Source organism: Diabrotica undecimpunctata, chromosome 4, assembly GCF_040954645.1.
Source record: "Diabrotica undecimpunctata isolate CICGRU chromosome 4, icDiaUnde3, whole genome shotgun sequence".
NCBI lineage: Eukaryota > Metazoa > Arthropoda > Insecta > Coleoptera > Chrysomelidae > Diabrotica > Diabrotica undecimpunctata.
In genome coordinates, this window is record NC_092806.1 from 102,981,676 (window position 1) to 102,994,725 (window position 13,050).

Genomic DNA, 13,050 nt, shown 5'->3' on the forward strand with positions numbered 1-13,050 from the left:
AACCTCGCATCCGCTTTTCGCTAATATGTAGAGACATAGGACAAGTGCCTATGCCACACTCGGTGTCTTACCCACCGGGAGCTGAAAAGCTCCGTTGACAATAGGTCAGTCGCCCCCACCTAAGCACGCTTCTCTCTTAAGCACGTCCGTACTGTTCGACTGCTCGAGTTGAATTATCATTTGAAAGGTCTTTTAAATACCTATTCAGCTATATCAATATGTCTAAGTAATTGAAGTTTGTAATTGTTTAAAAAAATAATTAAATTTTTATTATTACAATAAATATTTATTAAGTATTATTCAATAAATACAACGAAACCTAAATTAAGTGCTCAAATTGTTTACCTTCAGATAAAATACAATGAGAAAGGCGTGCCGCGAACTCTTCTCTAACATTCTCTAAAACTTCCGGAGTTATTTGAACAACCTCATTACGTATTCTTTCCTTCAGTTCATTAATATTTTGTGGTCTATTTTGATACACCTTACTTTTTAAATATCCCCATAAAAAGAAATCAAGAGGAGTCAAATCAGGTGACCTAGGCGGCCATTCTATTGTTCTTCTTCGACCTATCCACCGATTTGGAAAGACGTTGTTTAAGTAGTTGCGTACCAAGACAGCATAGTGTGGAGTCGCACCATCTTGCTGTAGCCATAAATCATTTCTGTTTGGAAACAACCGGTTCAATTCTGGAAGCAAGAAATTTTGAAGAAATTCTAAATATCGAGGACCTGTTAAGTTTTCTTTGAAAAAGTATGGTTCAATACACCTATTATCTATTATTCCCACCCAAACATTAATTTTCTCTGGGTATTGAGTACGGTACTCTTGCATCCAGTGTGGATTTTCCGTAGCCCAGTGCCGATAAGTTTAATATTTAGCTAAATTTTAAACTTTGATGTGTTGATATGTTAATTATTGTTGTTTACTGCATATTATTTTTTGTTTACTCCAAGATTGTCCTAAACAATGTTAAACTAATTCTTCCTCCTAATACTACCATACATTGCCAACCCTTGGACCAAGGCATTATCCAGAATTTTAAAATGATCTATAGAAGCTGTTTTATTAAGAGGATTTTAACTTGTATAGACAATGGCTGTCCTCTTCAAGAAATAGAGAAAAACATTACCATAACCAACACCTTAATGTGTTATAATGTCATGGCGTACTTTATGTACAATAGAAATGCAAATTATTTTAAAGCAAACGATAATATTCGACTTGCACAACTAATGAAGGCTATTCGACACACAATCTAATCGTCCTTCCCTGGGTGCAATAGAAGCAAACTATCTGCAGTCTCACAATAAAAAGAAGACAAGTTGGCTAAACTTCAAAAGAATTGTGAGCGAAAACATCGACACCATCCCAACAATTACCAATATCACAGATTTAGGGACTTTAGCGAAGAGCTTAAAAACCTAAATAAGGAAAAAACAGGAAAAGAATAAGAGCATACCGAACAAGAGCAAAGGAAGACAAAATAATTGTAAACGAGCTAGACATTAAAGTGAAAAAACAACTCCAAAACCACAGAAACGAATGCTGGGACTCCTATATTCAAGAGCTAAACCCAAACTAATCCGCCTTCTGGAAATTATCTAAAATCCTCCAAAAAGACAAAAAACCAATTCCTCTTTTACATGGGGAATGGTATTGTTTACACGGAAGAAGAAAAAGCAGAAGTTATGAAGGACGAGCTGGAAAGGACCTGTAGTAACAATTAACACGTAGAGGTAGAAAGAACAGCAAGGAGAATAAAAAGAAGAAAGGTCAGAATAGGCATAATTCATACCTCACCTGAAAAAATCAAACAACTAATAAAGTTACCAAATGCAAAGAAAGCCCCAGGACCAGACAACATAACAAACAGAGCGCTAAAAAATCTACCAGCAAAAGCTACTGTATACATCACGAACATAATAAACATAATGCTCAAATTAAGATATTTTCCAGACAGATGAAACGAAGCTCATGTTATAATGATTACAAAGTCAGGAAAAAATGACACTTTTGCTCAAAACTATAGACACATCAGATTATTATCGTCTTTAAGCAAAATAACTATAACAGTCATACTGAAAAGACTTAACGAAGAATTACAGGCTTTAGGCACTATCCCGGAAGCTCTATTCGGGTTGGGAAGCGAACACTTCTGTGAATTACAGGTATTAAGATTTACAGAATTTATAACGAAAGGATACGACGAGAAAATGTATACAGCAACAGCATTCCTAGACGTCAGCAAAGCATTTGACATAGTATGGGACCAAGGACTCCTCTATAAAATGAGCGATCTGGGATACAGCGAGGTAATGACATGCCTTCTTGTGTTATACCTAGCCAATAGAAGGTTCAGAGTTCGGATAGGGGCAACTTTGTCCGAAGTCGGGACCCTAGAAGCAGGTGTGCCTCAGGGAGCGGTGCTGTCGCCTTATCTGTACACCATATACACGGCCGACACGCCAACAGAGCCAGAATATCTGTTATGTCTTTATGCTGATGATACGGCAATAGTTGTCAGCTGGAAAGACCCGAATTATGCAACTAATCATCTGCAGAGAGCACTAAATAAATTCTACAGTTGGTGTATTAAAAAGAAAATCGCCATCGCCTTAAATCCAGATAAAAAACAAGCCGTAATGTTTAGTCATAGAAGAAGCGTACCATCAAAATACCTCGGGCTGATACTCGAAAAAAAGCTCACATTCACCGAGCATGTCAACCAAGCGACATACAAAGCTAAAGCGCTAAAAAGTCAGTTCTCAACACTTATAGGCAAAAGAAGCAAATTAAGCTTTAAAAAAAAACATCAGAGTTGCGAACAGTATAATCTTGCCTGTCCTAACGTATGCCTCCGCTGCTTGGGGACACACCTGTAAAACGAACAGGAAGAAAATCCAGACGACACAAAACCAATTAATAAGAGACGCTCTAAAAATACCTAGATACGTAATACTGAGATACGTATACAGAGACTCCAGACAGAAAAGAATCCTGCGCACATTTATTTTGCCAAATCGGCGGCTAAGTGACCGAGCATACATATCTTTTTAGTCAGAGAGTTACCAACTCAGGTTGGTGGCTCTCTATACGAAACACACACTTTCTCTTTTTAGGGACTCATACAGAGTCAGTAAAGTAAGTAGGGAGAAAAGCCGATATGTGTGCTACCGCTACAGTTAGGTGGCTTAACCACAATCAATAAAAACAGAGCGTGCTCCATTACCCAGTACACTCAAAGTAATTTTCAGATCATAAGCCTCCTCACGTATGTCATACGCTGAGGGGGATGGAGGAAAAGCCGGGGAGTCTGGTAGGTACCACTTCAATAGCGTAGTGTGACCGGTTTAATCTTAGGACATGTGGATCCCATTATACAATGGGATACACATATTCCTTAGGGGCAGGTTTGATCACTGCGTGTGTGTGTGTGTGTGTATGTGTGTTGAATTAATAAGTATTGTTTTGATTTTTTTTTATAAATTTATTGAACTCAAAGTATAATATCATAATAACGGTCGGCCAAATGTTGCGGGCTGTAAAGAAATACCGAGCATAATTGTGGGAAATAACACAGGAGTAGAAGCATATTTGTTACATATTTGATATTTTTTTCTTTTTTCTTTGAATTTTAAAGCAAGTGGTGTATGTGAATTTTACGTAGGTACATTCTAAAAATTTATTTGAAGAGATTGAATAATTTTACAATTTATTTGATATATCAGTTCAAGATAAATTTATCGGTTTGCTTTGGTTTCTTTTACAAAACATATTATTGTTTGTTATTGGTAAACAATAACACATTCTGTTTTTTTCACATTTCTGACCCAATAAAACACGCTCTGTTTTATTGGGTCACAATAAAACAGAGCAAAATGTAAGAAAGGAAAGAGGACAGTGAAGAAAAACTAATTGTGCAATAAGGATCTGATAATAAGGAAAATGTTACACTAACAAGCAGAAACAAGAAACGGGCATGTTCAAAAATTTATTAATGACAATGATAAAAAAAGAGCAAGTAAACAGCAAACTACAATAAGAAAAAAAAACAAAAAGAGAAATTGGAAGAAAATAAAAAATGATAAAAGTACAGCTACAAAATTAAGAAAAAACCAGAGCAAATTTTTTGAAATTCGAAAACAGAATAAAAAAGTGTAAAGATGATGTAAAAATCTACTTAAATACAATGTCATAAGAGGTAAATCAGAAGATTTAAGAAACCGATAGGAAACTAGAAACGCAGAAAATGAGTTTGAAATTGTTTAAAAAGAAATTAAACAAATGGAATGGACATGGGAAAGAGACTTGCAAAAAGATAAGAAAGAAACAAAATTGGAAATTAAATAAATTGCTAAGAAAGTGAAAGAAATGGGAAATGCAAAAGTTTTACGAGAAACGCGAGAGGTGGTCATCTAAAATTATAGCGACATCAAAATCCAATTTGGCGGATATGTAAGAAAGCAGCATCCAGTGCCGTTCATTAAAATAATTTTTAAAGTATTTTTTGGAGGAAAATAAAAAATTGGAAGTAAACCATGAATTACAGAATGGAAATTTTATTAAGAGAAAAGGAATATCAGAAGAGAGATACGCGTTGCAAAGTTACAACAATGCACAACATTTAGAGTAATTAATTTTAAGAACAGTTGGTACAATTGATAGCGCGGCATTTTAATGAAACAATGGAAGAATACGTAACACTACAAAACTACCAAGATATAGATATCCAATGCCAATTTTAACAATGATAACGTTGTAGAAGCATGTGACAAATACGGCCTAAAACTAAATTACAAGAAGACAAAAATAATGATCATTAGTAAGAAAACCAACATAAACGCACAAATTACAATAGGCGATAGACCATTAGAAAGAGTGGAAAAAATATTCAATTTGGGTTGCAATATTAAGGATACCTACTTCGGATCGCAGCTACGAAATAAAAACTGGTATTAAAAAATCCAGAAGCTCTTTCAACAGCCCAAGGAAGATTGTCTGCAACTTATCTTTAAGTATCAATATACGCATAAGAGTTCTTAAATGTTACGTCTTTAGTATCCTTCTCTATGGAGTAAAAAGCTGGAGCCTTACAGAAGATGCCATAAAACAATTAGAGGCATTTGAAATGTATTGCTACCGACGTATGTTGAGGGTCTCACATATACCCACACAAGTAACATAACTATTCTCCAGAGGCTGAAAAAATTAGACAGATTAAAGAAAAGACAAAGAAATTATTAACACCATAAAAAACAGAAAACTGGCTGACTTCGGCCACATCATGCGTAATGATAAATACCGACTTTTACAGTTGATTCTACAAGGCAAGATTGATGATAAGAGAGACCCTGGACGTAGACGTATATCCTGGCTGGCCAATCCTAGGAAGTGGACTGGTCTAACGTCAATTGATATATTTTGAGCTGCTGCGGTCAATGTGGTCGCCAACATCTCTACAAGATAGGCACATTTAGGAGAAGAAGACTACCACAAGCAAAATAGGAAATTTAACACGTTTCATTACAATCAAACATAAGGACAAAAGTATGTGCAAATTGACAGCGACGTGGTTGGGATAAAGGTAAAATTTGTATATTAAAATAATGACGACAAAACAAAATAAAGTGTGAACCTAGTTAAGCACCATTCATTTGAGAATGGTGCTTAATGGTGCTGGTAAAACCTCGAAATATCACAGTAAGTGTCCCAAAAAAGTAAAAGAGAAAATTATTTTAGAAAATTACAGCCAGGAGAATTGGGAGGGAAAACAAAATTTGAAAGCAAATTTGGAAAGGAAGAGATAAAAGAAGTAGTTATTACGGATGAAATAGGAAAGGATATTTACCATAAAGTAAATGTGTGTAATCAGGACGATACAAAAGATGCAGAAATAATATGCGGAGAAGTAATGGACACAGAAATAAAAAGCTTGTTGTCGAATTATAAAGAATTAGTCAATGAACAGAATCGGGTAACCAGAAAATACAAACATATTGTAAAAATAAAACATTTGTCAAATTTCAATGCAAAGAATTATCCTATTCGATGGAGGTATCGGCAAAGTATATACAAAGAAATTGAGAAAATAATAGAGGATAAAATAATAATAAAAAGGTGTGATTCGCAATACATATTTTCGGTTGTGATTGTGAAGATAAATAATAGGGATTTGCGATTGTTTTTAGATAAGCGAAATATTAATCAACATACGGTATGTCAATATGAAACAACTTTGAAAATAGAGGTAATTTTTGGTACAATTACGAGATCACATATTTTCACTAAAATAGACTTAAAACATAATTTTTGGTTGATTCTACTGGCGATTAATTGCAGAGATTAAACCGCATTTTCCATCGACGGACGTGTGTGTCTATTTAAGTTAACACCTCTCGGTTTACAAATTGCATAAGCAGCTTTAGTTCGTGCATTACACACTATTTTAAATAAAAATGATAAACTTGTTGCTATACCGATATTTTGTTAATTTTCCCACCTGATTCGGACAGTAGTCTAAAACATACTTAAACATTATTAGAAGCATTGAATATAGCTGGTTTAAAATTAAACATAATAAAAGTGCAAATTTTTACAACGAGACTTCGTCAATGTTAAAGAGGCTACAGACACACATGCAAGCTTGTCCAGCATGCTTGTTCTTTTTTTTTGTACAAGCACGCTTGAGTTTCTATAGGGTAATGTGGTGCAAGCTTTGTTATTGTACAAGCGACTTGAGGATTGAAATGATCTTAATTATGCACGCTTGAATTAAGCGTGCTTGCGCAATTAAAACGGTACGTGTATACCCAAGGTTTTTAAGCTTGAACAAGTTGGCGTCCTTGTTGCTTTGTGAGGTAGCATTTGATTAATTTTCGTCATGACTAGTGATCTCAAAAAGGTTTAGCGTGAATTATTGGAAGAGTTTATTCAAGAATACCAAAATCAGCCATGTATTTGGCACGTTAAATCCAAAGATTATCATAACGAAGGCTGGGGCAAAGAGGGATGCAGCATACAAAATATTATTAGAAAAATCTCGGTTAATCGACGTTAATGCCGACAAGGAAACAGTTATTAAAAAAATAAACTTCTTACGGACTCATTATAAAAGAGAAAAGTAAAAATTTGAAGATGCGGACCAGTCTGGAATGCGTTTAGATGAACGTTATGAGCCCACACTTTTAGTGTCTATGTGTAAGTCTAAGTCTAGTAAGCTCATGTGAGAAAAGGTTTTCCTTTTCATTAACCATTATTTACACCACATCGCACGTTTTTTTAATTGGGATTTACTTTTTTCTTTTCACAATAACAAAAGCGGCCAAAGCGAGCGTATCGTCGTCCGAGCTCGACATATTTTATTAAACTACCTCTATTCTGATCAAGCGTGCTTGTACGTGTGGTGCCAAAGGCAAATTATGCATTTTTGTACAAAAATATTGAACAATCATACTGGACAAGCTTGCAGTTTTGTCTGTAGCGGCCTTTAGATTTCAACTGGAGTGAAATTGAATAAGTTTGGTAGGAGATAGGGTGAAAATCATTCAAAATTACCCCCGACCAACCAACTTGAAAATGTTACGGAGTTTTATTCGAATAATCAATTATTTCAAATAAGGTGCTCCGGGGTAACTGGGGCATGGTTTTACAACGTTACCTTTCAATGTATACTAAACAAATTTTTTTTGAAAAGTCTAACATTGGTGAGTATTTGTAAAAAATACATAATGATTTATTAATAACTATACTAGCCTATCACGTTGCATTTAATGTACTTTTACTTGTTTACATATATTTTTTAATAATAGTATTTTTAGGCTTTATTGGCTTCAGTTTTCCCACGACTTTGGGGTAACTGGATCACGCCAGAGTAAATTGTATACAAACATTGCATCAACTGTTTGGGGTATCTGGATCTATTGTTGTACATTCAATTGATAAGAAAAAAATATTGGTTACCTTATTTTCAGACAACATTTCATGTTAAGAGCATTGTATTGGCGCCATGTCGGAGACTTGGTAAAAAAGCTAGGCAATAAAAACAAGCAATTAATTAATAAAAAAAGTTTTAATATGTTTAAATGGTCCTTATATAATAAAATTGCCATCAAAATTAGATTGTTACTTAACTTATAAAACCATACCATAATTTTGTTGGTTAAGTAAGTACTTTACTCTAACTTGATAAGTATGAGATGGTTAAATAAACATATAATGTAAGTTGATAATTTTCTTCAAGTAATTCTACTTAGGTTAATGAATATTGGTTAGGTCACTAAGTCTTCTGCAAAGCCTATCAAGTTGTTATAGCCAGCAGAACTTGCAGTTGGTGGCTTGGTTAGTTTTCTAACAACGTCACTCTCTCGTATGTATGACTCCTCTTCTGTCTCTTTGAATTTCATGGTTCGGTTGTGCCTTTTGAAGAAAGAAACATTATAACCTCTATTTTCCTTTTCCATGACTTTTGCTACAAACAGTCTAAAACAATTTGCTGTTTTTCCAAAAACTTTAGCGATGCAGAAGTCACCAGGAATTAATGTCAGATTATCTTCAACCTCATCTGAGAAGCTTTCTTGGTAGTCTTTTTCGGTCTCTTAAATTGAAAATGCGTCACTATCATTCTGTTGAGGACTCGTCAATTTCTGCTGTGGTTTTCGGTTTTCCTTTATTTTTCTTTACTTGTATCTGGGATATCTGGAACTTCTTCTCTTTTTTACGTTTTTCTTTCTTTTCAAGCAAAGCTTTTTTTTTCTCCTTCTCCTTATTTTCTTTCGTTTTAAGGTATTTTGTTGTGGATATTATTTCACAGGTGTGGACAATCTTTTTCTTTTTTCTTGGCTTTTCAGGGTTTCTGTTGTTATTTTTAACAAGGTCCATCAGGAGCTCTTCAAATGTCTTTTGCTTGGATGTTGATGGCACTTCATGATCAAATGTTGGAAATTGCTCCGTATTGACTTCCATCTGTTGAGCAGAGTTAACTGCGATTAACTGCTCTTGTCCAGCTGTCCATTGTTAATATGTTAGTGTTTGGTATGAAATAAGGTTCATGTTCAGCTGCTGAAGGCTCATCCATCCTAAGAATCTGTTCAGGATCAATTATTATAAGCTGCTCATCGATGGCTGTTAATGTATGCTCTTGTTCAGTTGTCAAAGACTGCTCTGGTTCCTCCATCAATGACACTTCGAGATTAGCTGTGAAAGCTGTAGAAGGCTGCTCGACTGTCAGTGGCTGCTTGGGCTCTTCTGATGATGGTCCAGCATCTATGGTCAACTGCGTAGATTTCAGGGCAAGTTCTTTCTTATATTTTTGAAAATCGGTTGGACTGAAAACAGACTCAGAAATGGCCTTCTTGTTGGGTCCTTTAACTTCTGGGTCAGGATCGTATATGTCTGTCGTTCTAAATCCGTTAATGATGCTCATGGGAGAAACCTCTTGAGCCACTTTTGTTAAAAGATATATAACATTTTGTTTGGGAATCTTCTTTCGTGGATTTTTGTCGTTGCCACTTACAAAGCTCTTTATCCCACTTTTGTTTTAAGCCCTTAAATACTGCCACGTCTAACGGTTGCGACACATGTGTTGTATGAGATAGCAATTTTATTATAATAATGTCATTCCGTTGTGCCAACCGGATAAGGTTTGTTGACATATGTGTGGAATGTCCATCGTTAAGCAACAAAATTGGTCCCTCATTACCAATGTTAGTTAAAAATACATCTTTGAACCAATTAAAAAACAATTTAGTTTCCATCCAACCTCTTTCACTTACTAATACGGCTATTTGGGTAGGCACTTCATTATCCACTCAATTCTCCATTACAGATTTTCCTTTGAAAACACAAAGCAGAGGTAGCATCCTACCATCTGCAGAAACACACAGTAATGTTGTTGTGTTTTCCTTTCCAGACGCACTTGTTTTTCGTTGGTACTTCTAACTGCGCCTACAACTCTTGTTTTTGATGGATTGTGACAGAAAGAAGTTTCGTCACAACTATATACTTGGCTTGGCTTTCCTTTCAAACCAAGATCCTCAAAGAGTTGAGTTAATTTATCAAAAAAATCATAAATAACCCAAAAATTAGTCTGATCATATCGAGAATGTTCAATGCTCTGAGGTAACTTTATTGAAAGGAGATTCAAGCTGCGTCAATACACAATTTTGCTGTGGATTTATCGCAAGTAAGAGACGGAAAAGAGGTACCGGCCTGTTTTGTTTCTAGAGTAACGAAAACACATGAAAGAAAATAAAGCGTAAATATATTATAATTTGCCAGTCTGCTTTTCTCTGTCAACAAACTAGGATTTTATTTGTACTGTTTGAAACTTACGGTCCAAACAGATTATGCTGCTCTTATTCACATAATAAAAAATATATTGGTTAACAGCATCCATCGTGGCATATTAGTGTTACAAAAAAAAAGTTTCGATTTTAAATACAATAAAGAGCAAAGATTACATTATCGCTAAAACTTTGACTATAGACAGAAACTCGATATAGTGGCATTAGATGTTTTAAGTGACCTAATCCTTACTACAGAAAGGAAAAGACATATTTTGGTAATGGTTGACTTTTTCTCAAAATACGTGAAATTATATTGCTGCTCAACAAAAAAAGGTATGGAAGTAATGAGAAAGCTAGATCAATTCACAGAAGAAGTCGACACACCCAAGTACATATTATTAAGATATTCCACTTAGTTCCGAAGTAAAAATTATAAGGAACAATTGAGAAAAAGAGGGATCGATACAAAATTTGTGAGTATACGTCATCCGCAGAGCAACCCTTCTGAGAGATTTACACAAAAAGGCACTAAATTTTTACGTATCGCATCATATGGCCAATACAGACATTGGGATAGGAAAGTGAAAATCAAAAAATATTTAAACTCAATCCAACACACGATCACTAAAGAAGAACCGGTATTTATGATGAAAGGGTTAACACGGTTAAGGATTTTTCTTTAAACTGTTAAGTTTGTGTTAAGAAATAAAATAATCTTATTTGTTGAAAGGGTTTTACTTAAAATAAAAGTGAAAGCACTTTTGGTTTCTTGTTGCTTCATGTGGCATAAAGGGCAGTACAAAAGGGGCCCTAATGAGTTTTCTACGTGTTTATTGAAATTTATTTCTAAACTTACGGACCTAGGCAGAAATTAATTTATATTTTCGTCGGACAAGTGTGTGGGCCAAAACCGCAATCGCATAGTTTATGCCATGTATTTGTATCCCGCATCCACTTTAAAAGTATCTGTACGTCATTGCTTTTTAAAAGTTGGGCATACTCAGAATAAGGGTGATAGTGTTCACGCTTTAATAGAAAGATCCGCCAAAAACAAACCTATTTACACTCCACATGAGTAGTACTATTTGGTATGTTGGCTAAACAAAAAGGTAAACCTTATACAGTAGAAGAAATTCAAACACTAAATTCTTAAATTTTAAATTGTTGTTGCCAGGAAATTGGATCAAAATCAACAATTTACATAAAGTACAATGGACAAACAGAAAAGATTTTTTTGTAAAACCTGAATATTCTAATACATTGTACTATAAATATGATATGGCTAGTAATGATTGTTATGCTCTATCGGTAACAAAAAGTACGAGTCAGCAACGTTCAACAGATTCTTCTACATCAGTTGAACCATTGTACCAACTACACCTTCCTATTCCAAAAGCCAAAAAAGACGATCTGATGAATATGTGTAACTCTCAAATTATACGTAGTAGCTATCACGGATTCTATACAAATGTCCCTTCCGTTAATGTAAGCGATAATGATTGCAATAATTCTGATTTTGATCTCGCTGAGTTTAGATTATAGTAGTTGATTTACAGGAAGATATTATTAAAATTAATTTTATATTATTTTTTATTTTACAGTTCCAGAACTTAATAAGTATTATTTTTTTTGCTATTCAATAATGAGTCTGCTAATTTTATGTTACCCATAAATATTAATAAGAGTTAATACTTTCCCGTTTACGTACTAACAACTTTCAAAAATTATGAATAGTTACTGATTGCACAATTTCTTTTACATCTTGAAAGTTATTATTTTATATTGTAGTTTTTTTTGTTACTAGAAGGTTTTTATCTTTTATTAAAATTTAGGTTATTTTGATGGATTTTAGAATAAGGGTTATTAAATGTTATTGCACGAGCTGTTTAGACTAGAGTACCTTAAAATAATTACAGTAAGGTACTACATTTTGAATTTGTATAAAAAATAACGACATTCTATCAATAAAATATGGTAGTGTGATTATATCAGTAATAATTTCATGATTTTTCATTGCCTACTTTTCCAAAAATACCCCTGAATATTTTTTTTATAATGAGATTTTTAATCTTACGACATTATTATTTAAAATTTTAATGGAGTAAAAGATATTATCTTATCTATGATATATGTATGTATCTATGATATACGACAGATAGTTTTGTATAATGTCCAACGTAATTCATAGTAAGTGTTACATACTATAATTTACTTTTTATGTTGGTCAACGTAAATGTGTAAACGTAAAGTGATTTTTCTGGAAAACAGAAAATAATGTTAATTTAAGTACTACACATGATTATTACCCACCTATTTCGTAATTAATGTGCAAATTTTCAAATATATTGATTGTTCCCTCACTGAACAATCATCAATAAACAAATTTTAGAAAACAAATTTAAAAGCTAAAACACCCTTGTCCCTCTTGGAACAAGTCAATGTCATATATCACATACCTTGTGCTGGGAGACAGGGACATCACTGAGAGGGCGTCTTACGACACACCGCAGTGATATTAACTTATCTGAGTATACTTGTGCTCTTGCTCAACATGCTATTAACACTAATCACAAAGTTAACTTTAATGAAGTTAAGATTCTTGGCAATGAACGCAATCTCGTAAAAAGGCAGTTTTTGGAAATGTGTTCAATACTTAAATACCACAACGCTCTGAATAAGAGAACGGACATTAGTAACGTGAGCCAAATCTATCATGCATTATTATTACAGAATTAGGCTTAATGGGTTTTTTACTTTAAATTG

At 34.0% G+C, this 13,050-nt stretch overlaps 1 pseudogene; it reads right to left on the reverse strand.

Annotated features, from left to right (window-relative positions):
- Window positions 1-8,978: 8,978 nt before the first annotated feature.
- LOC140438863 (uncharacterized) lies at window positions 8,979-12,766 on the reverse strand (annotated as a pseudogene).
- Between the last annotated feature and the right edge of the window lie 284 nt (window positions 12,767-13,050).